Genomic DNA, 27,332 nt, shown 5'->3' with positions numbered 1-27,332 from the left:
ATTAAATTGAAGATGTCTTGATGGCTAGATGATGATGTAGGTATTTTGTCCTTACAATTGTACTTAAACTGTTAATAAGTTGTAAGGTAATAAAATCAGTTTTCCCTGGAGAAACAGCTTGAAAATTTATTACAAATTAGTTGAAAATTTCTTTTTCAAATTTATACTCTAATGAAATATATTTTAATAAAAAAGTATACTTGTATTCCAATTTAGGATTTGAATTTAAACATGCTTCACATTAATTTCTGAATTAATTATAACAGCAAATAGTCTCTTAACATTGACAATTTGGAAACCCTTTCTCTAATAGTCTCACCTCAACGAAAGTAAAGTTTCCGATTGTCAATTTGGATATCTACATATTTAGTCGATTTTTTTAAAGTAATTTGGAAAATATGACTTGATTTAGATTGTTTGAAATTCAGTTCAATTTTAATCATTTCTGTTCAAAATGTATACATCAGATTGTTTTGTTTAGCCACCATGTTCTGATAATTTGACAGGAACATTAATTTCGGAAATAATGATTATATCATTAAACCATCTACATCACTGATTGAAATATAGATTTAAAATGAAAATAAGTGAATGATATATAGTCAAAAAGAGCAATTGACCAATGATGATGGCTGCCATTAATGCCAGTTTTTCTATATAGATATTTTGAAAGAAAAAAAAATTAAAGTAGCAAATGTTTTAAGTTTTATATTTGGTTCAATATTTTTGAACTTATTTTGTTTTTGTTTCAGATACCAGCCCCAGGATATTTACGTCGGAACAGGTAAAGTATGAATCGGAAAGTAAGTATATTTTTTTTTTATTTATTAATAGTTGTCCTATAGATATTAAAATAATTTGAATATGTATTGCAGATAGACGGCAGCCCAGAGAGAAGAAGAAAATACAGTCCTAAACCTGGAGACGATTAAATTGAAGATGTCTTGATGGCTAGATGATGATGTAGGTATTTTGTCATTACAATTGTACTTAAACTGTTAATAAGTTTTAAGGTAATAAAATCAGTTTTCCCTGGAGAAACAGCTTGAAAATTTATTACAAATTAGTCGAAATTTTCTTTTTCAAATTTATACTCTAATGAAATATATTTTAATAAAAAAGTATACTTGTATTCCAATTTAGGATTTGAATTAAAACATGCATCACATTAATTTCTGAATTAATTATAACAGCAAATAGTCTCTTAACATTGACAATTTGGAAACCCTTTCTCTAATAGTCTCACCTGAACGAAAGTAAAGTTTCAGATTGTCAATTTGGATATCTACATATTTAGTCGATTTTTTTAAAGTAATTTGGAAAATATGACTTGATTTAGATTGTTTGAAATTCAGTTGAATTTTAATCATTTCTGTTCAAAATGTATACATCAGATTGTTTTGTTTAGCCACCATGTTCTGATAATTTGACAGGAACATTAATTTCGGAAATAATGATTATATCATTAAACCATCTACATCACTGATTGAAATATAGATTTAAAATGAAAATAAGTGAATGATATATAGTCAAAAAGAGCAATTGACCAATGATGATGGCTGCCATTAATGCCAGTTTTTCTATATAGATATTTTGAAAGAAAAAAAAATTAAAGTAGCAAATGTTTTAAGTTTTATATTTGGTTCAATATTTTTGAACTTATTTTGTTTTTGTTTCAGATACCAGCCCCAGGATATTTACGTCGGAACAGGTAAAGTATGAATCGGAAAGTAAGTATATATTTTTTTTATTTATTAATAGTTGTCCTATAGATATTAAAATAATTTGAATATGTATTGCAGATAGACGGCAGCCCAGAGAGAAGAAGAAAATACAGTCCTAAACCTGGAGACGATTAAATTGAAGATGTCTTGATGGCTAGATGATGATGTAGGTATTTTGTCATTACAATTGTACTTAAACTGTTAATAAGTTTTAAGGTAATAAAATCAGTTTTCCCTGGAGAAACAGCTTGAAAATTTATTACAAATTAGTCGAAATTTTCTTTTTCAAATTTATACTCTAATGAAATATATTTTAATAAAAAAGTATACTTGTATTCCAATTTAGGATTTGAATTAAAACATGCATCACATTAATTTCTGAATTAATTATAACAGCAAATAGTCTCTTAACATTGACAATTTGGAAACCCTTTCTCTAATAGTCTCACCTGAACGAAAGTAAAGTTTCCGATTGTCAATTTGGATATCTACATATTCAGTAGATTTTTTTAAAGTAATTTGGAAAATATGACTTGATTTAGATTGTTTGAAATTCAGTTCAATTTTAATCATTTCTGTTCAAAATGTATACATCAGATTGTTTTGGTTAGCCACCAACTTCTGTTATTTGACAGGAACATTAATTTCGGAAATAATGATTATATCATTTAACCATCTTCATTACTGATTGAAATATAGATTTAAAATGAAAATAAGTGAATGATATATAGTCAAAAAGAGCAATTGACCAATGATGATGGCTGCCATTAATGCCAGTTTTTCTATATAGATATTTTGAAAGAAAAAAAAATTAAAGTAGCAAATGTTTTAAGTTTTATATTTGGTTCAATATTTTTGAACTTATTTTGTTTTTGTTTCAGATACCAGCCCCAGGATATTTACGTCGGAACAGGTAAAGTATGAATCGGAAAGTAAGTATATTTTTTTTTTATTTATTAATAGTTGTCCTATAGATATTAAAATAATTTGAATATGTATTGCAGATAGACGGCAGCCCAGAGAGAAGAAGAAAATACAGTCCTAAACCTGGAGACGATTAAATTGAAGATGTCTTGATGGCTAGATGATGATGTAGGTATTTTGTCATTACAATTGTACTTAAACTGTTAATAAGTTTTAAGGTAATAAAATCAGTTTTCCCTGGAGAAACAGCTTGAAAATTTATTACAAATTAATCGAAATTTTCTTTTTCAAATTTATACTCTAATGAAATATATTTTAATAAAAAAGTATACTTGTATTCCAATTTAGGATTTGAATTAAAACATGCATCACATTAATTTCTGAATTAATTATAACAGCAAATAGTCTCTTAACATTGACAATTTGGAAACCCTTTCTCTAATAGTCTCACCTGAACGAAAGTAAAGTTTCAGATTGTCAATTTGGATATCTACATATTTAGTCGATTTTTTTAAAGTAATTTGGAAAATATGACTTGATTTAGATTGTTTGAAATTCAGTTCAATTTTAATCATTTCTGTTCAAAATGTATACATCAGATTGTTTTGGTTAGCCACCAACTTCTGTTATTTGACAGGAACATTAATTTCGGAAATAATGATTATATCATTTAACCATCTTCATTACTGATTGAAATATAGATTTAAAATGAAAATAAGTGAATGATATATAGTCAAAAAGAGCAATTGACCAATGATGATGGCTGCCATTAATGCCAGTTTTTCTATATAGATATTTTGAAAGAAAAAAAAATTAAAGTAGCAAATGTTTTAAGTTTTATATTTGGTTCAATATTTTTGAACTTATTTTGTTTTTGTTTCAGATACCAGCCCCAGGATATTTACGTCGGAACAGGTAAAGTATGAATCGGAAAGTAAGTATATTTTTTTTTTATTTATTAATAGTTGTCCTATAGATATTAAAATAATTTGAATATGTATTGCAGATAGACGGCAGCCCAGAGAGAAGAAGAAAATACAGTCCTAAACCTGGAGACGATTAAATTGAAGATGTCTTGATGGCTAGATGATGATGTAGGTATTTTGTCATTACAATTGTACTTAAACTGTTAATAAGTTTTAAGGTAATAAAATCAGTTTTCCCTGGAGAAACAGCTTGAAAATTTATTACAAATTAGTCGAAATTTTCTTTTTCAAATTTATACTCTAATGAAATATATTTTAATAAAAAAGTATACTTGTATTCCAATTTAGGATTTGAATTAAAACATGCATCACATTAATTTCTGAATTAATTATAACAGCAAATAGTCTCTTAACATTGACAATTTGGAAACCCTTTCTCTAATAGTCTCACCTGAACGAAAGTAAAGTTTCCGATTGTCAATTTGGATATCTACATATTTAGTCGATTTTTTTAAAGTAATTTGGAAAATATGACTTGATTTAGATTGTTTGAAATTCAGTTGAATTTTAATCATTTCTGTTCAAAATGTATACATCAGATTGTTTTGTTTAGCCACCATGTTCTGATAATTTGACAGGAACATTAATTTCGGAAATAATGATTATATCATTAAACCATCTACATCACTGATTGAAATATAGATTTAAAATGAAAATAAGTGAATGATATATAGTCAAAAAGAGCAATTGACCAATGATGATGGCTGCCATTAATGCCAGTTTTTCTATATAGATATTTTGAAAGAAAAAAAAATTAAAGTAGCAAATGTTTTAAGTTTTATATTTGGTTCAATATTTTTGAACTTATTTTGTTTTTGTTTCAGATACCAGCCCCAGGATATTTACGTCGGAACAGGTAAAGTATGAATCGGAAAGTAAGTATATTTTTTTTTTATTTATTAATAGTTGTCCTATAGATATTAAAATAATTTGAATATGTATTGCAGATAGACGGCAGCCCAGAGAGAAGAAGAAAATACAGTCCTAAACCTGGAGACGATTAAATTGAAGATGTCTTGATGGCTAGATGATGATGTAGGTATTTTGTCATTACAATTGTACTTAAACTGTTAATAAGTTTTAAGGTAATAAAATCAGTTTTCCCTGGAGAAACAGCTTGAAAATTTATTACAAATTAGTCGAAATTTTCTTTTTCAAATTTATACTCTAATGAAATATATTTTAATAAAAAAGTATACTTGTATTCCAATTTAGGATTTGAATTAAAACATGCATCACATTAATTTCTGAATTAATTATAACAGCAAATAGTCTCTTAACATTGACAATTTGGAAACCCTTTCTCTAATAGTCTCACCTGAACGAAAGTAAAGTTTCAGATTGTCAATTTGGATATCTACATATTTAGTCGATTTTTTTAAAGTAATTTGGAAAATATGACTTGATTTAGATTGTTTGAAATTCAGTTGAATTTTAATCATTTCTGTTCAAAATGTATACATCAGATTGTTTTGTTTAGCCACCATGTTCTGATAATTTGACAGGAACATTAATTTCGGAAATAATGATTATATCATTAAACCATCTACATCACTGATTGAAATATAGATTTAAAATGAAAATAAGTGAATGATATATAGTCAAAAAGAGCAATTGACCAATGATGATGGCTGCCATTAATGCCAGTTTTTCTATATAGATATTTTGAAAGAAAAAAAAATTAAAGTAGCAAATGTTTTAAGTTTTATATTTGGTTCAATATTTTTGAACTTATTTTGTTTTTGTTTCAGATACCAGCCCCAGGATATTTACGTCGGAACAGGTAAAGTATGAATCGGAAAGTAAGTATATTTTTTTTTTATTTATTAATAGTTGTCCTATAGATATTAAAATAATTTGAATATGTGTTGCAGATAGACGGCAGCCCAGAGAGAAGAAGAAAATACAGTCCTAAACCTGGAGACGATTAAATTGAAGATGTCTTGATGGCTAGATGATGATGTAGGTATTTTGTCATTACAATTGTACTTAAACTGTTAATAAGTTTTAAGGTAATAAAATCAGTTTTCCCTGGAGAAACAGCTTGAAAATTTATTACAAATTAGTCGAAATTTTCTTTTTCAAATTTATACTCTAATGAAATATATTTTAATAAAAAAGTATACTTGTATTCCAATTTAGGATTTGAATTAAAACATGCATCACATTAATTTCTGAATTAATTATAACAGCAAATAGTCTCTTAACATTGACAATTTGGAAACCCTTTCTCTAATAGTCTCACCTGAACGAAAGTAAAGTTTCCGATTGTCAATTTGGATATCTACATATTCAGTAGATTTTTTTAAAGTAATTTGGAAAATATGACTTGATTTAGATTGTTTGAAATTCAGTTGAATTTTAATCATTTCTGTTCAAAATGTATACATCAGATTGTTTTGTTTAGCCACCATGTTCTGATAATTTGACAGGAACATTAATTTCGGAAATAATGATTATATCATTAAACCATCTACATCACTGATTGAAATATAGATTTAAAATGAAAATAAGTGAATGATATATAGTCAAAAAGAGCAATTGACCAATGATGATGGCTGCCATTAATGCCAGTTTTTCTATATAGATATTTTGAAAGAAAAAAAAATTAAAGTAGCAAATGTTTTAAGTTTTATATTTGGTTCAATATTTTTGAACTTATTTTGTTTTTGTTTCAGATACCAGCCCCAGGATATTTACGTCGGAACAGGTAAAGTATGAATCGGAAAGTAAGTATATTTTTTTTTTATTTATTAATAGTTGTCCTATAGATATTAAAATAATTTGAATATGTATTGCAGATAGACGGCAGCCCAGAGAGAAGAAGAAAATACAGTCCTAAACCTGGAGACGATTAAATTGAAGATGTCTTGATGGCTAGATGATGATGTAGGTATTTTGTCATTACAATTGTACTTAAACTGTTAATAAGTTTTAAGGTAATAAAATCAGTTTTCCCTGGAGAAACAGCTTGAAAATTTATTACAAATTAGTCGAAATTTTCTTTTTCAAATTTATACTCTAATGAAATATATTTTAATAAAAAAGTATACTTGTATTCCAATTTAGGATTTGAATTAAAACATGCATCACATTAATTTCTGAATTAATTATAACAGCAAATAGTCTCTTAACATTGACAATTTGGAAACCCTTTCTCTAATAGTCTCACCTGAACGAAAGTAAAGTTTCAGATTGTCAATTTGGATATCTACATATTTAGTCGATTTTTTTAAAGTAATTTGGAAAATATGACTTGATTTAGATTGTTTGAAATTCAGTTGAATTTTAATCATTTCTGTTCAAAATGTATACATCAGATTGTTTTGTTTAGCCACCATGTTCTGATAATTTGACAGGAACATTAATTTCGGAAATAATGATTATATCATTAAACCATCTACATCACTGATTGAAATATAGATTTAAAATGAAAATAAGTGAATGATATATAGTCAAAAAGAGCAATTGACCAATGATGATGGCTGCCATTAATGCCAGTTTTTCTATATAGATATTTTGAAAGAAAAAAAAATTAAAGTAGCAAATGTTTTAAGTTTTATATTTGGTTCAATATTTTTGAACTTATTTTGTTTTTGTTTCAGATACCAGCCCCAGGATATTTACGTCGGAACAGGTAAAGTATGAATCGGAAAGTAAGTATATTTTTTTTTTATTTATTAATAGTTGTCCTATAGATATTAAAATAATTTGAATATGTATTGCAGATAGACGGCAGCCCAGAGAGAAGAAGAAAATACAGTCCTAAACCTGGAGACGATTAAATTGAAGATGTCTTGATGGCTAGATGATGATGTAGGTATTTTGTCATTACAATTGTACTTAAACTGTTAATAAGTTTTAAGGTAATAAAATCAGTTTTCCCTGGAGAAACAGCTTGAAAATTTATTACAAATTAGTCGAAATTTTCTTTTTCAAATTTATACTCTAATGAAATATATTTTAATAAAAAAGTATACTTGTATTCCAATTTAGGATTTGAATTAAAACATGCATCACATTAATTTCTGAATTAATTATAACAGCAAATAGTCTCTTAACATTGACAATTTGGAAACCCTTTCTCTAATAGTCTCACCTGAACGAAAGTAAAGTTTCAGATTGTCAATTTGGATATCTACATATTCAGTAGATTTTTTTTAAAGTAATTTGGAAAATATGACTTGATTTAGATTGTTTGAAATTCAGTTGAATTTTAATCATTTCTGTTCAAAATGTATACATCAGATTGTTTTGTTTAGCCACCATGTTCTGATAATTTGACAGGAACATTAATTTCGGAAATAATGATTATATCATTAAACCATCTACATCACTGATTGAGATATAGATTTAAAATGAAAATAAGTGAATGATATATAGTCAAAAAGAGCAATTGACCAATGATGATGGCTGCCATTAATGCCAGTTTTTCTATATAGATATTTTGAAAGAAAAAAAAATTAAAGTAGCAAATGTTTTAAGTTTTATATTTGGTTCAATATTTTTGAACTTATTTTGTTTTTGTTTCAGATACCAGCCCCAGGATATTTACGTCGGAACAGGTAAAGTATGAATCGGAAAGTAAGTATATTTTTTTTTTATTTATTAATAGTTGTCCTATAGATATTAAAATAATTTGAATATGTATTGCAGATAGACGGCAGCCCAGAGAGAAGAAGAAAATACAGTCCTAAACCTGGAGACGATTAAATTGAAGATGTCTTGATGGCTAGATGATGATGTAGGTATTTTGTCATTACAATTGTACTTAAACTGTTAATAAGTTTTAAGGTAATAAAATCAGTTTTACTGGAGAAACAGCTTGAAAATTTATTACAAATTAGTCGAAATTTTCTTTTTCAAATTTATACTCTAATGAAATATATTTTAATAAAAAAGTATACTTGTATTCCAATTTAGGATTTGAATTAAAACATGCATCACATTAATTTCTGAATTAATTATAACAGCAAATAGTCTCTTAACATTGACAATTTGGAAACCCTTTCTCTAATAGTCTCACCTGAACGAAAGTAAAGTTTCCGATTGTCAATTTGGATATCTACATATTCAGTAGATTTTTTTAAAGTAATTTGGAAAATATGACTTGATTTAGATTGTTTGAAATTCAGTTCAATTTTAATCATTTCTGTTCAAAATGTATACATCAGATTGTTTTGGTTAGCCACCAACTTCTGTTATTTGACAGGAACATTAATTTCGGAAATAATGATTATATCATTTAACCATCTTCATTACTGATTGAAAATGAAAATAAGTGAATGATATATAGTCAAAAAGAGCAATTGACCAATGATGATGGCTGCCATTAATGCCAGTTTTTCTATATAGATATTTTGAAAGAAAAAAAAATTAAAGTAGCAAATGTTTTAAGTTTTATATTTGGTTCAATATTTTTGAACTTATTTTGTTTTTGTTTCAGATACCAGCCCCAGGATATTTACGTCGGAACAGGTAAAGTATGAATCGGAAAGTAAGTATATTTTTTTTTTATTTATTAATAGTTGTCCTATAGATATTAAAATAATTTGAATATGTATTGCAGATAGACGGCAGCCCAGAGAGAAGAAGAAAATACAGTCCTAAACCTGGAGACGATTAAATTGAAGATGTCTTGATGGCTAGATGATGATGTAGGTATTTTGTCATTACAATTGTACTTAAACTGTTAATAAGTTTTAAGGTAATAAAATCAGTTTTACTGGAGAAACAGCTTGAAAATTTATTACAAATTAGTCGAAATTTTCTTTTTCAAATTTATACTCTAATGAAATATATTTTAATAAAAAAGTATACTTGTATTCCAATTTAGGATTTGAATTAAAACATGCATCACATTAATTTCTGAATTAATTATAACAGCAAATAGTCTCTTAACATTGACAATTTTGAAACCCTTTCTCTAATAGTCTCACCTGAACGAAAGTAAAGTTTCCGATTGTCAATTTGGATATCTACATATTCAGTAGATTTTTTTAAAGTAATTTGGAAAATATGACTTGATTTAGATTGTTTGAAATTCAGTTCAATTTTAATCATTTCTGTTCAAAATGTATACATCAGATTGTTTTGTTTAGCCACCATGTTCTGATAATTTGACAGGAACATTAATTTCGGAAATAATGATTATATCATTTAACCATCTTCATTACTGATTGAAATATAGATTTAAAATGAAAATAAGTGAATGATATATAGTCAAAAAGAGCAATTGACCAATGATGATGGCTGCCATTAATGCCAGTTTTTCTATATAGATATTTTGAAAGAAAAAAAAATTAAAGTAGCAAATGTTTTAAGTTTTATATTTGGTTCAATATTTTTGAACTTATTTTGTTTTTGTTTCAGATACCAGCCCCAGGATATTTACGTCGGAACAGGTAAAGTATGAATCGGAAAGTAAGTATATTTTTTTTTTATTTATTAATAGTTGTCCTATAGATATTAAAATAATTTGAATATGTATTGCAGATAGACGGCAGCCCAGAGAGAAGAAGAAAATACAGTCCTAAACCTGGAGACGATTAAATTGAAGATGTCTTGATGGCTAGATGATGATGTAGGTATTTTGTCATTACAATTGTACTTAAACTGTTAATAAGTTTTAAGGTAATAAAATCAGTTTTCCCTGGAGAAACAGCTTGAAAATTTATTACAAATTAGTCGAAATTTTCTTTTTCAAATATATACTCTAATGAAATATATTTTAATAAAAAAGTATACTTGTATTCCAATTTAGGATTTGAATTAAAACATGCATCACATTAATTTCTGAATTAATTATAACAGCAAATAGTCTCTTAACATTGACAATTTGGAAACCCTTTCTCTAATAGTCTCACCTGAACGAAAGTAAAGTTTCAGATTGTCAATTTGGATATCTACATATTTAGTCGATTTTTTTAAAGTAATTTGGAAAATATGACTTGATTTAGATTGTTTGAAATTCAGTTCAATTTTAATCATTTCTGTTCAAAATGTATACATCAGATTGTTTTGTTTAGCCACCATGTTCTGATAATTTGACAGGAACATTAATTTCGGAAATAATGATTATATCATTTAACCATCTTCATTACTGATTGAAATATAGATTTAAAATGAAAATAAGTGAATGATATATAGTCAAAAAGAGCAATTGACCAATGATGATGGCTGCCATTAATGCCAGTTTTTCTATATAGATATTTTGAAAGAAAAAAAAATTAAAGTAGCAAATGTTTTAAGTTTTATATTTGGTTCAATATTTTTGAACTTATTTTGTTTTTGTTTCAGATACCAGCCCCAGGATATTTACGTCGGAACAGGTAAAGTATGAATCGGAAAGTAAGTATATTTTTTTTTTATTTATTAATAGTTGTCCTATAGATATTAAAATAATTTGAATATGTATTGCAGATAGACGGCAGCCCAGAGAGAAGAAGAAAATACAGTCCTAAACCTGGAGACGATTAAATTGAAGATGTCTTGATGGCTAGATGATGATGTAGGTATTTTGTCATTACAATTGTACTTAAACTGTTAATAAGTTTTAAGGTAATAAAATCAGTTTTCCCTGGAGAAACAGCTTGAAAATTTATTACAAATTAGTCGAAATTTTCTTTTTCAAATTTATACTCTAATGAAATATATTTTAATAAAAAAGTATACTTGTATTCCAATTTAGGATTTGAATTAAAACATGCATCACATTAATTTCTGAATTAATTATAACAGCAAATAGTCTCTTAACATTGACAATTTGGAAACCCTTTCTCTAATAGTCTCACCTGAACGAAAGTAAAGTTTCCGATTGTCAATTTGGATATCTACATATTTAGTCGATTTTTTTAAAGTAATTTGGAAAATATGACTTGATTTAGATTGTTTGAAATTCAGTTGAATTTTAATCATTTCTGTTCAAAATGTATACATCAGATTGTTTTGTTTAGCCACCATGTTCTGATAATTTGACAGGAACATTAATTTCGGAAATAATGATTATATCATTAAACCATCTACATCACTGATTGAAATATAGATTTAAAATGAAAATAAGTGAATGATATATATAGTCAAAAAGAGCAATTGACCAATGATGATGGCTGCCATTAATGCCAGTTTTTCTATATAGATATTTTGAAAGGAAAAAAAATTAAAGTAGCAAATGTTTTAAGTTTTATATTTGGTTCAATATTTTTGAACTTATTTTGTTTTTGTTTCAGATACCAGCCCCAGGATATTTACGTCGGAACAGGTAAAGTATGAATCGGAATGTAAGTATATTTTTTTTTTTATTTATTAATAGTTATCCTATAGATATTAAAATAATTTGAATATGTATTGCAGATAGACGGCAGCCCAGAGAGAAGAAGAAAATACAGTCCTAAACCTGGAGACGATTAAATTGAAGATGTCTTGATGGCTAGATGATGATGTAGGTATTTTGTCATTACAATTGTACTTAAACTGTTAATAAGTTTTAAGGTAATAAAATCAGTTTTCCCTGGAGAAACAGCTTGAAAATTTATTACAAATTAGTCGAAATTTTCTTTTTCAAATTTATACTCTAATGAAATATATTTTAATAAAAAAGTATACTTGTATTCCAATTTAGGATTTGAATTAAAACATGCATCACATTAATTTCTGAATTAATTATTACAGGAAATAGTCTCTTAACATTGACAATTTAGAAACCCTTTCTCTAATAGTCTCACCTGAACGAAAGTAAAGTTTCCGATTGTCAATTTGGATATCTACATATTCAGTAGATTTTTTTAAAGTAATTTGGAAAATATGACTTGATTTAGATTGTTTGAAATTCAGTTCAATTTTAATCATTTCTGTTCAAAATGTATACATCAGATTGTTTTGTTCAGCCACCAACTTCTGTTATTTGACAGGAACATTAATTTCGGAAATAATGATTATATCATTTAACCATCTTCATTACTGATTGAAATATAGATTTAAAATGAAAATAAGTGAATGATATATAGTCAAAAAGAGCAATTGACCAATGATGATGGCTGCCATTAATGCCAGTTTTTCTATATAGATATTTTGAAAGAAAAAAAAATTAAAGTAGCAAATGTTTTAAGTTTTATATTTGGTTCAATATTTTTGAACTTATTTTGTTTTTGTTTCAGATACCAGCCCCAGGATATTTACGTCGGAACAGGTAAAGTATGAATCGGAAAGTAAGTATATTTTTTTTTTATTTATTAATAGTTGTCCTATAGATATTAAAATAATTTGAATATGTATTGCAGATAGACGGCAGCCCAGAGAGAAGAAGAAAATACAGTCCTAAACCTGGAGACGATTAAATTGAAGATGTCTTGATGGCTAGATGATGATGTAGGTATTTTGTCATTACAATTGTACTTAAACTGTTAATAAGTTTTAAGGTAATAAAATCAGTTTTCCCTGGAGAAACAGCTTGAAAATTTATTACAAATTAGTCGAAATTTTCTTTTTCAAATTTATACTCTAATGAAATATATTTTAATAAAAAAGTATACTTGTATTCCAATTTAGGATTTGAATTAAAACATGCATCACATTAATTTCTGAATTAATTATAACAGCAAATAGTCTCTTAACATTGACAATTTGGAAACCCTTTCTCTAATAGTCTCACCTGAACGAAAGTAAAGTTTCAGATTGTCAATTTGGATATCTACATATTCAGTAGATTTTTTTTAAAGTAATTTGGAAAATATGACTTGATTTAGATTGTTTGAAATTCAGTTCAATTTTAATCATTTCTGTTCAAAATGTATACATCAGATTGTTTTGGTTAGCCACCAACTTCTGTTATTTGACAGGAACATTAATTTCGGAAATAATGATTATATCATTTAACCATCTTCATTACTGATTGAAAATGAAAATAAGTGAATGATATATAGTCAAAAAGAGCAATTGACCAATGATGATGGCTGCCATTAATGCCAGTTTTTCTATATAGATATTTTGAAAGAAAAAAAAATTAAAGTAGCAAATGTTTTAAGTTTTATATTTGGTTCAATATTTTTGAACTTATTTTGTTTTTGTTTCAGATACCAGCCCCAGGATATTTACGTCGGAACAGGTAAAGTATGAATCGGAAAGTAAGTATATTTTTTTTTTATTTATTAATAGTTGTCCTATAGATATTAAAATAATTTGAATATGTATTGCAGATAGACGGCAGCCCAGAGAGAAGAAGAAAATACAGTCCTAAACCTGGAGACGATTAAATTGAAGATGTCTTGATGGCTAGATGATGATGTAGGTATTTTGTCATTACAATTGTACTTAAACTGTTAATAAGTTTTAAGGTAATAAAATCAGTTTTCCCTGGAGAAACAGCTTGAAAATTTATTACAAATTAGTCGAAATTTTCTTTTTCAAATTTATACTCTAATGAAATATATTTTAATAAAAAAGTATACTTGTATTCCAATTTAGGATTTGAATTAAAACATGCATCACATTAATTTCTGAATTAATTATAACAGCAAATAGTCTCTTAACATTGACAATTTGGAAACCCTTTCTCTAATAGTCTCACCTGAACGAAAGTAAAGTTTCAGATTGTCAATTTGGATATCTACATATTTAGTCGATTTTTTTAAAGTAATTTGGAAAATATGACTTGATTTAGATTGTTTGAAATTCAGTTCAATTTTAATCATTTCTGTTCAAAATGTATACATCAGATTGTTTTGTTTAGCCACCATGTTCTGATAATTTGACAGGAACATTAATTTCGGAAATAATGATTATATCATTTAACCATCTTCATTACTGATTGAAATATAGATTTAAAATGAAAATAAGTGAATGATATATAGTCAAAAAGAGCAATTGACCAATGATGATGGCTGCCATTAATGCCAGTTTTTCTATATAGATATTTTGAAAGAAAAAAAAATTAAAGTAGCAAATGTTTTAAGTTTTATATTTGGTTCAATATTTTTGAACTTATTTTGTTTTTGTTTCAGATACCAGCCCCAGGATATTTACGTCGGAACAGGTAAAGTATGAATCGGAAAGTAAGTATATTTTTTTTTTATTTATTAATAGTTGTCCTATAGATATTAAAATAATTTGAATATGTATTGCAGATAGACGGCAGCCCAGAGAGAAGAAGAAAATACAGTCCTAAACCTGGAGACGATTAAATTGAAGATGTCTTGATGGCTAGATGATGATGTAGGTATTTTGTCATTACAATTGTACTTAAACTGTTAATAAGTTTTAAGGTAATAAAATCAGTTTTCCCTGGAGAAACAGCTTGAAAATTTATTACAAATTAGTCGAAATTTTCTTTTTCAAATTTATACTCTAATGAAATATATTTTAATAAAAAAGTATACTTGTATTCCAATTTAGGATTTGAATTAAAACATGCATCACATTAATTTCTGAATTAATTATAACAGCAAATAGTCTCTTAACATTGACAATTTGGAAACCCTTTCTCTAATAGTCTCACCTGAACGAAAGTAAAGTTTCCGATTGTCAATTTGGATATCTACATATTTAGTCGATTTTTTTAAAGTAATTTGGAAAATATGACTTGATTTAGATTGTTTGAAATTCAGTTCAATTTTAATCATTTCTGTTCAAAATGTATACATCAGATTGTTTTGTTTAGCCACCATGTTCTGATAATTTGACAGGAACATTAATTTCGGAAATAATGATTATATCATTAAACCATCTACATCACTGATTGAAATATAGATTTAAAATGAAAATAAGTGAATGATATATATAGTCAAAAAGAGCAATTGACCAATGATGATGGCTGCCATTAATGCCAGTTTTTCTATATAGATATTTTGAAAGGAAAAAAAATTAAAGTAGCAAATGTTTTAAGTTTTATATTTGGTTCAATATTTTTGAACTTATTTTGTTTTTGTTTCAGATACCAGCCCCAGGATATTTACGTCGGAACAGGTAAAGTATGAATCGGAATGTAAGTATATTTTTTTTTTTATTTATTAATAGTTATCCTATAGATATTAAAATAATTTGAATATGTATTGCAGATAGACGGCAGCCCAGAGAGAAGAAGAAAATACAGTCCTAAACCTGGAGACGATTAAATTGAAGATGTCTTGATGGCTAGATGATGATGTAGGTATTTTGTCATTACAATTGTACTTAAACTGTTAATAAGTTTTAAGGTAATAAAATCAGTTTTCCCTGGAGAAACAGCTTGAAAATTTATTACAAATTAGTCGAAATTTTCTTTTTCAAATTTATACTCTAATGAAATATATTTTAATAAAAAAGTATACTTGTATTCCAATTTAGGATTTGAATTAAAACATGCATCACATTAATTTCTGAATTAATTATTACAGGAAATAGTCTCTTAACATTGACAATTTAGAAACCCTTTCTCTAATAGTCTCACCTGAACGAAAGTAAAGTTTCCGATTGTCAATTTGGATATCTACATATTCAGTAGATTTTTTTAAAGTAATTTGGAAAATATGACTTGATTTAGATTGTTTGAAATTCAGTTCAATTTTAATCATTTCTGTTCAAAATGTATACATCAGATTGTTTTGTTCAGCCACCAACTTCTGTTATTTGACAGGAACATTAATTTCGGAAATAATGATTATATCATTTAACCATCTTCATTACTGATTGAAATATAGATTTAAAATGAAAATAAGTGAATGATATATAGTCAAAAAGAGCAATTGACCAATGATGATGGCTGCCATTAATGCCAGTTTTTCTATATAGATATTTTGAAAGAAAAAAAAATTAAAGTAGCAAATGTTTTAAGTTTTATATTTGGTTCAATATTTTTGAACTTATTTTGTTTTTGTTTCAGATACCAGCCCCAGGATATTTACGTCGGAACAGGTAAAGTATGAATCGGAAAGTAAGTATATTTTTTTTTTATTTATTAATAGTTGTCCTATAGATATTAAAATAATTTGAATATGTATTGCAGATAGACGGCAGCCCAGAGAGAAGAAGAAAATACAGTCCTAAACCTGGAGACGATTAAATTGAAGATGTCTTGATGGCTAGATGATGATGTAGGTATTTTGTCATTACAATTGTACTTAAACTGTTAATAAGTTTTAAGGTAATAAAATCAGTTTTCCCTGGAGAAACAGCTTGAAAATTTATTACAAATTAGTCGAAATTTTCTTTTTCAAATTTATACTCTAATGAAATATATTTTAATAAAAAAGTATACTTGTATTCCAATTTAGGATTTGAATTAAAACATGCATCACATTAATTTCTGAATTAATTATAACAGCAAATAGTCTCTTAACATTGACAATTTGGAAACCCTTTCTCTAATAGTCTCACCTGAACGAAAGTAAAGTTTCAGATTGTCAATTTGGATATCTACATATTCAGTAGATTTTTTTTAAAGTAATTTGGAAAATATGACTTGATTTAGATTGTTTGAAATTCAGTTCAATTTTAATCATTTCTGTTCAAAATGTATACATCAGATTGTTTTGGTTAGCCACCAACTTCTGTTATTTGACAGGAACATTAATTTCGGAAATAATGATTATATCATTTAACCATCTTCATTACTGATTGAAAATGAAAATAAGTGAATGATATATAGTCAAAAAGAGCAATTGACCAATGATGATGGCTGCCATTAATGCCAGTTTTTCTATATAGATATTTTGAAAGAAAAAAAAATTAAAGTAGCAAATGTTTTAAGTTTTATATTTGGTTCAATATTTTTGAACTTATTTTGTTTTTGTTTCAGATACCAGCCCCAGGATATTTACGTCGGAACAGGTAAAGTATGAATCGGAAAGTAAGTATATTTTTTTTTTATTTATTAATAGTTGTCCTATAGATATTAAAATAATTTGAATATGTATTGCAGATAGACGGCAGCCCAGAGAGAAGAAGAAAATACAGTCCTAAACCTGGAGACGATTAAATTGAAGATGTCTTGATGGCTAGATGATGATGTAGGTATTTTGTCATTACAATTGTACTTAAACTGTTAATAAGTTTTAAGGTAATAAAATCAGTTTTACTGGAGAAACAGCTTGAAAATTTATTACAAATTAGTCGAAATTTTCTTTTTCAAATTTATACTCTAATGAAATATATTTTAATAAAAAAGTATACTTGTATTCCAATTTAGGATTTGAATTAAAACATGCATCACATTAATTTCTGAATTAATTATAACAGCAAATAGTCTCTTAACATTGACAATTTGGAAACCCTTTCTCTAATAGTCTCACCTGAACGAAAGTAAAGTTTCAGATTGTCAATTTGGATATCTACATATTCAGTAGATTTTTTTTAAAGTAATTTGGAAAATATGACTTGATTTAGATTGTTTGAAATTCAGTTCAATTTTAATCATTTCTGTTCAAAATGTATACATCAGATTGTTTTGGTTAGCCACCAACTTCTGTTATTTGACAGGAACATTAATTTCGGAAATAATGATTATATCATTTAACCATCTTCATTACTGATTGAAATATAGATTTAAAATGAAAATAAGTGAATGATATATAGTCAAAAAGAGCAATTGACCAATGATGATGGCTGCCATTATTGCCAGTTTTTCTATATAGATATTTTGAAAGAAAAAAAAATTAAAGTAGCAAATGTTTTAAGTTTTATATTTGGTTCAATATTTTTGAACTTATTTTGTTTTTGTTTCAGATACCAGCCCCAGGATATTTACGTCGGAACAGGTAAAGTATGAATCGGAAAGTAAGTATATTTTTTTTTTATTTATTAATAGTTGTCCTATAGATATTAAAATAATTTGAATATGTATTGCAGATAGACGGCAGCCTAGAGAGAAGAAGAAAATACAGTCCTAAACCTGGAGACGATTAAATTGAAGATGTCTTGATGGCTAGATGATGATGTAGGTATTTTGTCATTACAATTGTACTTAAACTGTTAATAAGTTTTAAGGTAATAAAATCAGTTTTCCCTGGAGAAACAGCTTGAAAATTTATTACAAATTAGTCGAAATTTTCTTTTTCAAATTTATACTCTAATGAAATATATTTTAATAAAAAAGTATACTTGTATTCCAATTTAGGATTTGAATTAAAACATGCATCACATTAATTTCTGAATTAATTATAACAGCAAATAGTCTCTTAACATTGACAATTTGGAAACCCTTTCTCTAATAGTCTCACCTGAACGAAAGTAAAGTTTCAGATTGTCAATTTGGATATCTACATATTTTGTCGATTTTTTTAAAGTAATTTGGAAAATATGACTTGATTTAGATTGTTTGAAATTCAGTTCAGTTTTAATCATTTCTGTTCAAAATGTATACATCAGATTGTTTTGTTCAGCCACCAACTTCTGTTATTTGACAGGAACATTAATTTCGGAAATAATGATTATATCATTTAACCATCTTCATTACTGATTGAAATATAGATTTAAAATGAAAATAAGTGAATGATATATAGTCAAAAAGAGCAATTGACCAATGATGATGGCTGCCATTAATGCCAGTTTTTCTATATAGATATTTTGAAAGAAAAAAAAATTAAAGTAGCAAATGTTTTAAGTTTTATATTTGGTTCAATATTTTTGAACTTATTTTGTTTTTGTTTCAGATACCAGCCCCAGGATATTTACTTCGGAACAGGTAAAGTATGAATCGGAAAGTAAGTATATTTTTTTTTATTTATTAATAGTTGTCCTATAGATATTAAAATAATTTGAATATGTATTGCAGATAGACGGCAGCCCAGAGAGAAGAAGAAAATACAGTCCTAAACCTGGAGACGATTAAATTGAAGATGTCTTGATGGCTAGATGATGATGTAGGTATTTTGTCATTACAATTGTACTTAAACTGTTAATAAGTTGTAAGGTAATAAAATCAGTTTTCCCTGGAGAAACAGCTTGAAAATTTATTACAAATTAGTACTCTAATGAAATATATTTTAATAAGAAAGTATACTTGTTCTCAAATTTACGATTTGAATTAAAACATGCATCACATTAATTTCTGAATTAATTATTACAGCAAATAGTCTCTTAACATTGACAATTTGGAAACCCTTTCTCTAAAAGTCTCACCTGAACGAAAAGTAAAGTTTCCGATTGTCAATTTTGATATCTACATAAATGTATACATCAGATGTTTTGGTTAGACACCAACTTCTTATAATTTGACACGCACATTAATTTGATATAATGATTATATTATTAAAAAATCTTCAATACTGAAGTCAAATAAAGATGTACCAGCAGTTATATATATAAAGATATCCTACAATGTATACACATCACAAATTCATACTTTTGTGTTTCTCTTACCAAAGCAAACTACTGTTAAATCAGAAATTATTGTGTATAGATATAGGAAGATGTGGTATGAGTGTCAATGAGACAACTCTCCATCCAAGTAACAATTTATCAAAGTAAACCATTATAGGTCAAGGTACGGCCTTCAACACGGAGCATCGGCTCACACCAAACAGCAAGCTATAAAGGGCCCCAAAAATTACTAGTGTAAAACCTTTCAAACAGGAAAACCAACGGTCTAATCTATGTAAAAACGAGAAACGAGAAACATGTATGATTTACATAAACAACTACTGTACATCATGTGTGCATTTATTATTGCTATTTTTACATAATGGACTAAAAGTAAGATTATTTTATTGAATTTCAGGAAATTCTTCATACAGATATCAGAATTGGAGTTTCTTATTATTGCAACCTGTCTCATTATTCAGATTAATAAAACCTTGCAAAAGTGTTTCTGAATTATTGGTAAATTACTTGTGCCAGAAGTTATCCAACACATCACTCATTTATAATTTTTGTTTTTGTTACAAATGCAGGCCTGAGAAGTTTCAGTGGTACAGCTTGAAGATGGTTCCATTGTACATAGAAGATGAAGATGAGTTAGGTTAAACCTTGTTAGGTAATGATAAAATCAGTTTCCCCTTGGGAAAATTGCTTGGTTTTTTAATTACAACTGGGTTTAATATTTATAGCTTTCAAATTAATATTCTAATGATACATTCTTTAATAAAAATGTATTGTTATAATCTATTTTTATGTTACCGATTGACTCCAGAGTATAAAACTTTTCAATAGGTAACCTACTCTGTGGTAGGACATTCTAGTACTCTGTGATGTAAGAAAGACTGAAAGAAGTAAAATCATGTAAGCTTACAGTCTGTGCAATTTGTCGAAAAAGTTTTATTTTATTTTTTTTTTGGAGTCATCTCATCTGTGTAAAAATTTTGACTGTTTGTGGCCTAAAAGTTTATTAGCCATTCATAAGGAGCAAACTTCAAAGATCGTGACACACCTTTCAATTCAAAGGAACACAGCATGGCTCCCTATAGCTTTATATATGGCAGCCAAACAAGTTGGAACTGAAGATAGTGACCAGACAACAGAATACTTGGGGGAATAAAAATAATTTGGTTTATAAATCCAGACAATAAAATTTCTTAAATGTCCAAAAACACAGATGAGAATTAACTGAGAGCCCAAAGGATGATGTGAGATGCCCATCTGTCCTTTGATATATCAACAATAATATGAAATGCTTCAAAGACCTGTAGAAATAACAACTAAAACTGCATATGTGCAAAATTAATATTTAAAAAAGTTAAATTGTAAATGTACAAACTGTTCAAGATTCAATTTAACTTTGGTGAACATATTTAAGAGTAGTTGAAGAAATCATGATATATATGTAACACTCCCAAACTTGTCCATTCCCCCAAAACATGTCAGATTACCCCAAACGTGTCCATTTCGCCCAAACGTGGCCTTAGAATCTTAAATTGCCCAAACGTGACTGATTTCACTCCCCTAAACGTGTCCACTTTAAAGCGCCAAAACGTCTCAAAACTATATATGTCTCCTGTGAATTTTACGGCAATACAATGATGAAGACGTCGGGTTTGGGTTGGATTCTAAAAATAAATCTAAGCAGCTATCAAAGGACATCTGGAGGAAAGATATAGTAATCTGCATAGACAAATATCCAAGATATATTACAATGTGCACAGAGACACATTGTAAGAAAAAGCATGACAAAATAAAAAGCTATTTTTACTTACAGCGGTTTTATTAATTTTTTATCAATAGAATTGTCATTGTTTTAAATAACAGATGGAGGTACTTCATAATTAAGAAATCTCATACAATTTATATTGCATGTTTTCCCAGTGCTTCACTGTTAATACAGTGGTCATTTATTAGCATTAATTTGTTCAATGCCCATTGTTTATATTAAGCATTATTGCAAGCTTAATTTAACTATTGACCGTTGATTGCTTAATGCCAGTGGCAAATATTTCAAGCATATTTAGAGCAAACAATTGCACAGAAAATGCAATTAACTAGTTTTGTAAAGTGTAAATCATCATTTACTTAGTGAATTATTTTGTACTAATATATTCCGATGATGCCTAAATATCTGTATGATGTATGAGGGTATTGCACGACAGGCTTCCTTCAAAAGTTGTTTCTGGGAATTTTAAAAGAAACCTTTGGTTCCATATAGACTGGATATGTTGGGGCGTTCATAAACAGAACACGTTTTGATGCCCTTTAGCAACAAGTCATATTTTGCAGTTCATTGACGTCATATGGACACGTTTGGGGGAATCAGACACGTTTGGGGGGATGGACACGTTTCTGAGTGGTACATATATACAATGACTATCTGATTTCCATCTACATGCAGAGTGAAAAAAAAAATAAAGCACCAGGGATAGCAGTTCCAAGCAAGATGGTAACATAGATCTCATTGCTAACTCAGAGGCTCTGCCATGAAAAAAATAAAGAGGCAAGGACAGCAGCTCCAAGGAAGATTATTACATTGATCATCTTCCAAGTCTGATGAGTGGCCATTAAAGAAATAATGTAAGTACAATTAGGCAATACAATTTCTGTATATTCTCTAAAAATATGTGATAAAAATACAGAAGGCAACATCCGTTTTCTTATTTTCCACACTTACAACACACAAAAAAAATAATTTATCAATTCAATATTGGTTTCCAGGAACATGAATAAAGCTTTCAAATCACAATAAGTAAAATTCAGAGAGAATTTTTCCTTCAAGGGGAGACTAGTACAACAAACGGCAAGACTGTTTCATTCATTTGGAGATTACTCATTGAAAATATTAGGCTGGCAATTTCAACAAGATTTGTAAAATGTATAATTTATGTCAATTTTAATTCCTTTTTAGGTTATTTCTGAGCGGTACATATATACAATAACTATCTGATTTCCATCTGCATACAGAGTGAAAAAAAAAAATAAAGCAGCAGAGATAGCAGTTCCAAGCAAGATGGTAACATAGATCTTCATTGCTAACTCAGAGGCTCTGCCATGAAAAAAATAAAGAAGCAAGGACAGCAGCTCCAAGGAATATTATTACATTGATCATCTTCCAAGTCTGATGAGTGGCCATTAAAGAAATAATGTAAGTACAATTAGGCAATACAATTTCTGTATATTCTCTAAAAATATGTGATAAAAATACAGAAGGCAACATCCGTTTTCTTATTTTCCACACTTACAACACACAAAAAAAATAATTTATCAATTCAATATTGGTTTCCAGGAACATGAATAAAGCTTTCAAATCACAAAAAGTAAAATTCAGAGAGAATTTTTCCTTCAAGGGGAGACTAGTACAACAAACGGCAAGACTGTTTCATTCATTTGGAGATTACTCATTGAAAATATTAGGCTGGCAATTTCAACAAGATTTGTAAAATGTATAATTTATGTCAATTTTAATTCCTTTTTAGGTTATTTCTGAGCGGTACATATATACAATAACTATCTGATTTCCATCTGCATGCAGAGTGAAAAAAAAAATAAAGCAGCAGAGATAGCAGTTCCAAGCAAGATGGTAACATAGATCTTCATTGCTAACTCAGAGGCTCTGCCATGAAAAAAATAAAGAAGCAAGGACAGCAGCTCCAAGGAATATTATTACATTGATCATCTTCCAAGTCTGATGAGTGGCCATTAAAGAAATAATGTAATTACAATTAGGCAATACAATTTCTGTATATTCTCTAAAAATATGTGATAAAAATACAGAAGGCAACATCGGTTTTCTTTTTTTCCACACTTACAACACAACAAAAAAAATAATTTATCAATTCAATATGGTTTCCAGGAACATGAATAAAGATTTCAAATCACAAAAGTAAAATTCAGAGAGAATTTTTCCTTCAAGGGGAGACTAGTACATTTTTTACAACAAACGGCAAGACTGTTTCATTCATTTGGAGATTACTCATTAAAAATATTAGGCTGGCAATTTCAACAAGATTTGTAAAATGTATAATTTATGTCAATTTTAATTCCTTTTTAGGTTATTTCTGAGCGGTACATATATACAATAACTATCTGATTTCCATCTGCATGCAGAGTGAAAAAAAAAATAAAGCAGCAGAGATAGCAGTTCCAAGCAAGATGGTAACATAGATCTTCATTGCTAACTCAGAGGCTCTGCCATGAAAAAAATAAAGAAGCAAGGACAGCAGCTCCAAGGAATATTATTACATTGATCATCTTCCAAGTCTGATGAGTGGCCATTAAAGAAATAATGTAATTACAATTAGGCAATACAATTTCTGTATATTCTCTAAAAATATGTGATAAAAATACAGAAGGCAACATCGGTTTTCTTTTTTTCCACACTTACAACACAACAAAAAAAATAATTTATCAATTCAATATGGTTTCCAGGAACATGAATAAAGATTTCAAATCACAAAAGTAAAATTCAGAGAGAATTTTTCCTTCAAGGGGAGACTAGTACATTTTTTACAACAAACGGCAAGACTGTTTCATTCATTTGGAGATTACTCATTAAAAATATTAGGCTGGCAATTTCAACAAGATTTGTAAAATGTATAATTTATGTCAATTTTAATTCCTTTTTAGGTTATTTCTGAGCGGTACATATATACAATAACTATCTGATTTCCATCTGCATGCAGAGTGAAAAAAAAAATAAAGCAGCAGAGATAGCAGTTCCAAGCAAGATGGTAACATAGATCTTCATTGCTAACTCAGAGGCTCTGCCATGAAAAAAATAAAGAAGCAAGGACAGCAGCTCCAAGGAATATTATTACATTGATCATCTTCCAAGTCTGATGAGTGGCCATTAAAGAAATAATGTAAGTACAATTAGGCAATACAATTTCTGTATATTCTCTAAAAACATGTGATAAAAATACAGAAGGCAACATCCGTTTTCTTTTTTTCCACACTTACAACACACAAAAAAAATAATTTATCAATTCAATATTGGTTTCCAGGAACATGAATAAAGCTTTCAAATCACAAAAAGTAAAATTCAGAGAGAATTTTTCCTTCAAGGGGAGACTAGTACAACAAACGGCAAGACTGTTTCATTCATTTGGAGATTACTCATTGAAAATATTAGGCTGGCAATTTCAACAAGATTTGTAAAATGTATAATTTATGTCAATTTTAATTCCTTTTTAGGTTATTTCTGAGCGGTACATATATACAATAACTATCTGATTTCCATCTGCATGCAGAGTGAAAAAAAAAATAAAGCAGCAGAGATAGCAGTTCCAAGCAAGATGGTAACATAGATCTTCATTGCTAACTCAGAGGCTCTGCCATGAAAAAAATAAAGAAGCAAGGACAGCAGCTCCAAGGAATATTATTACATTGATCATCTTCCAAGTCTGATGAGTGGCCATTAAAGAAATAATGTAAGTACAATTAGGCAATACAATTTCTGTATATTCTCTAAAAATATGTGATAAAAATACAGAAGGCAACACTCTGTTTTCTTATTTTCCACACTTACAACACACAAAAAAAATAATTTATCAATTCAATATTGGTTTCCAGGAACATGAATAAAGCTTTCAAATCACAATAAGTAAAATTCAGAGAGAATTTTTCCTTCAAGGGGAGACTAGTACAACAAACGGCAAGACTGTTTCATTCATTTGGAGATTACTCATTGAAAATATTAGGCTGGCAATTTCAACAAGATTTGTAAAATGTATAATTTATGTCAATTTTAATTCCTTTTTAGGTTATTTCTGAGCGGTACATATATACAATAACTATCTGATTTCCATCTGCATGCAGAGTGAAAAAAAAAATAAAGCAGCAGAGATAGCAGTTCCAAGCAAGATGGTAACATAGATCTTCATTGCTAACTCAGAGGCTCTGCCATGAAAAAAATAAAGAAGCAAGGACAGCAGCTCCAAGGAATATTATTACATTGATCATCTTCCAAGTCTGATGAGTGGCCATTAAAGAAATAATGTAAGTACAATTAGGCAATACAATTTCTGTATATTCTCTAAAAATATGTGATAAAAATACAGAAGGCAACATCCGTTTTCTTTTTTTCTACACTTACAACACACAAAAAAAATAATTTATCAATTCAATATATGGTTTCCAGGAACATGAATAAAGCTTTCAAATCACAAAAGTAAAATTCAGAGAGAATTTTTCCTTCAAGGGGAGACTAGTACAACAAACGGCAAGACTGTTTCATTCATTTGGAGATTACTCATTAAAAATATTAGGCTGGCAATTTCAACAAGATTTGTAAAATGTATAATTTATGTCAATTTTAATTCCTTTTTAGGTGATTTCAGTGTTTTCATGGATGGGAGTAAGACTTGGTGCTATAATATGTCTAATATTTAAGTAGGTATATAATTCCTCTATTTAAACAAGTTTTATTTTCATCATAAAATAAGCTTATAGGAAATAAAATATGCTCTATCCTTGAAGATGTAAGAGGTCAGAAGTTTGTTTTTTTCATATCAGTACCAAAATTTGACCAAATGTTTTAAAGATTTTAATTAATTCTGTGGATGTCATATTTTTGTGTTGTTGGGATGTTGTCACATTGATGTATACAACACATCTTCTGTTACTCATTTTTGTCTCGCCTTGACGGAGTCAAAATGCGAGACATAGGTATGCTGTTTCCAGTGGCGGCGGCGTCAACAATGTATTAGTTTGTGGTTAGGTCTAGTTCATGGTGAACCACTAGTGGTAGGTCAATGATATTTGGTATGCAGTTGTATAAGCATTGGCATATCTCATTTCCATGGAGAATATTTGGTCCCTACCCCTCAGTCATGGTCTATTGACTTTGAAACTTTTGCTTAGTTTACATGTATTAGTTTGTGATTAGGTCAGTTTAAGATTAACCACTTATGTTAAGTCAATGATATTCGGTATGCAAATGTATTGGCATTGTGATATTTTTATTAACGAGAAAAATGGATTATTAATACACAGCGTGTTGACATGTATCATCACACATGCATTACCTGTCCTTTATTGCCGATTGGGTATTTTAGTTCAGCTTATATCTATTAATAACAACCAAGGAGATTGTTTAGCCCTGTACCTTCAGTCATGGTTCATTGACTTTGAATATTTGCATAAAAAAGGGGTCGAAAGATACCAGAGGGGCAGTCAAACTCAGGCATAACTTACATGTTAAAGTATTGCTATTTTAATTTCAACATTTGCATTATCAAAATAACAAATAGGCGAGACAATTATCTCTGTGTTAACAGTTATGTCATATATAACCTATTTCCATATACTCTGGATTTATTATTCTTTGGATACCAATTTTTTTGTGGATATATAAGTGACCAACATATAT

The 27,332-nt window shown here is 28.1% G+C and overlaps 1 long non-coding RNA gene across 9 annotated transcripts; it reads left to right on the top strand.

Annotated features, from left to right (window-relative positions):
• LOC127735177 (uncharacterized) lies at window positions 1-26,354 on the top strand. 9 transcript variants are annotated; one of them, XR_007998172.1, is made up of 10 exons: window positions 1-36; window positions 20,494-20,576; window positions 22,362-22,540; window positions 22,872-23,108; window positions 23,440-23,675; window positions 24,015-24,250; window positions 24,590-24,825; window positions 25,157-25,392; window positions 25,725-25,960; window positions 26,292-26,354. It is a non-coding gene; the product is annotated as an uncharacterized LOC127735177 (long non-coding RNA). The 9 variants fall into 9 exon arrangements; XR_007998169.1 differs by lacking the exon at window positions 1-36 and adding an exon at window positions 811-963; XR_007998168.1 differs by lacking the exon at window positions 1-36 and adding an exon at window positions 1,737-1,890.
• Window positions 26,355-27,332: the final 978 nt, after the last annotated feature.

This window comes from Mytilus californianus, unplaced genomic scaffold (genome assembly GCF_021869535.1).
Source record: "Mytilus californianus isolate M0D057914Y unplaced genomic scaffold, xbMytCali1.0.p SCAF_3, whole genome shotgun sequence".
Taxonomy (NCBI): Eukaryota; Metazoa; Mollusca; class Bivalvia; order Mytilida; family Mytilidae; genus Mytilus; species Mytilus californianus.
Note: the sequence above shows the minus strand (reverse complement) of the source record. Positions and strands in the feature narration are given on the sequence as shown.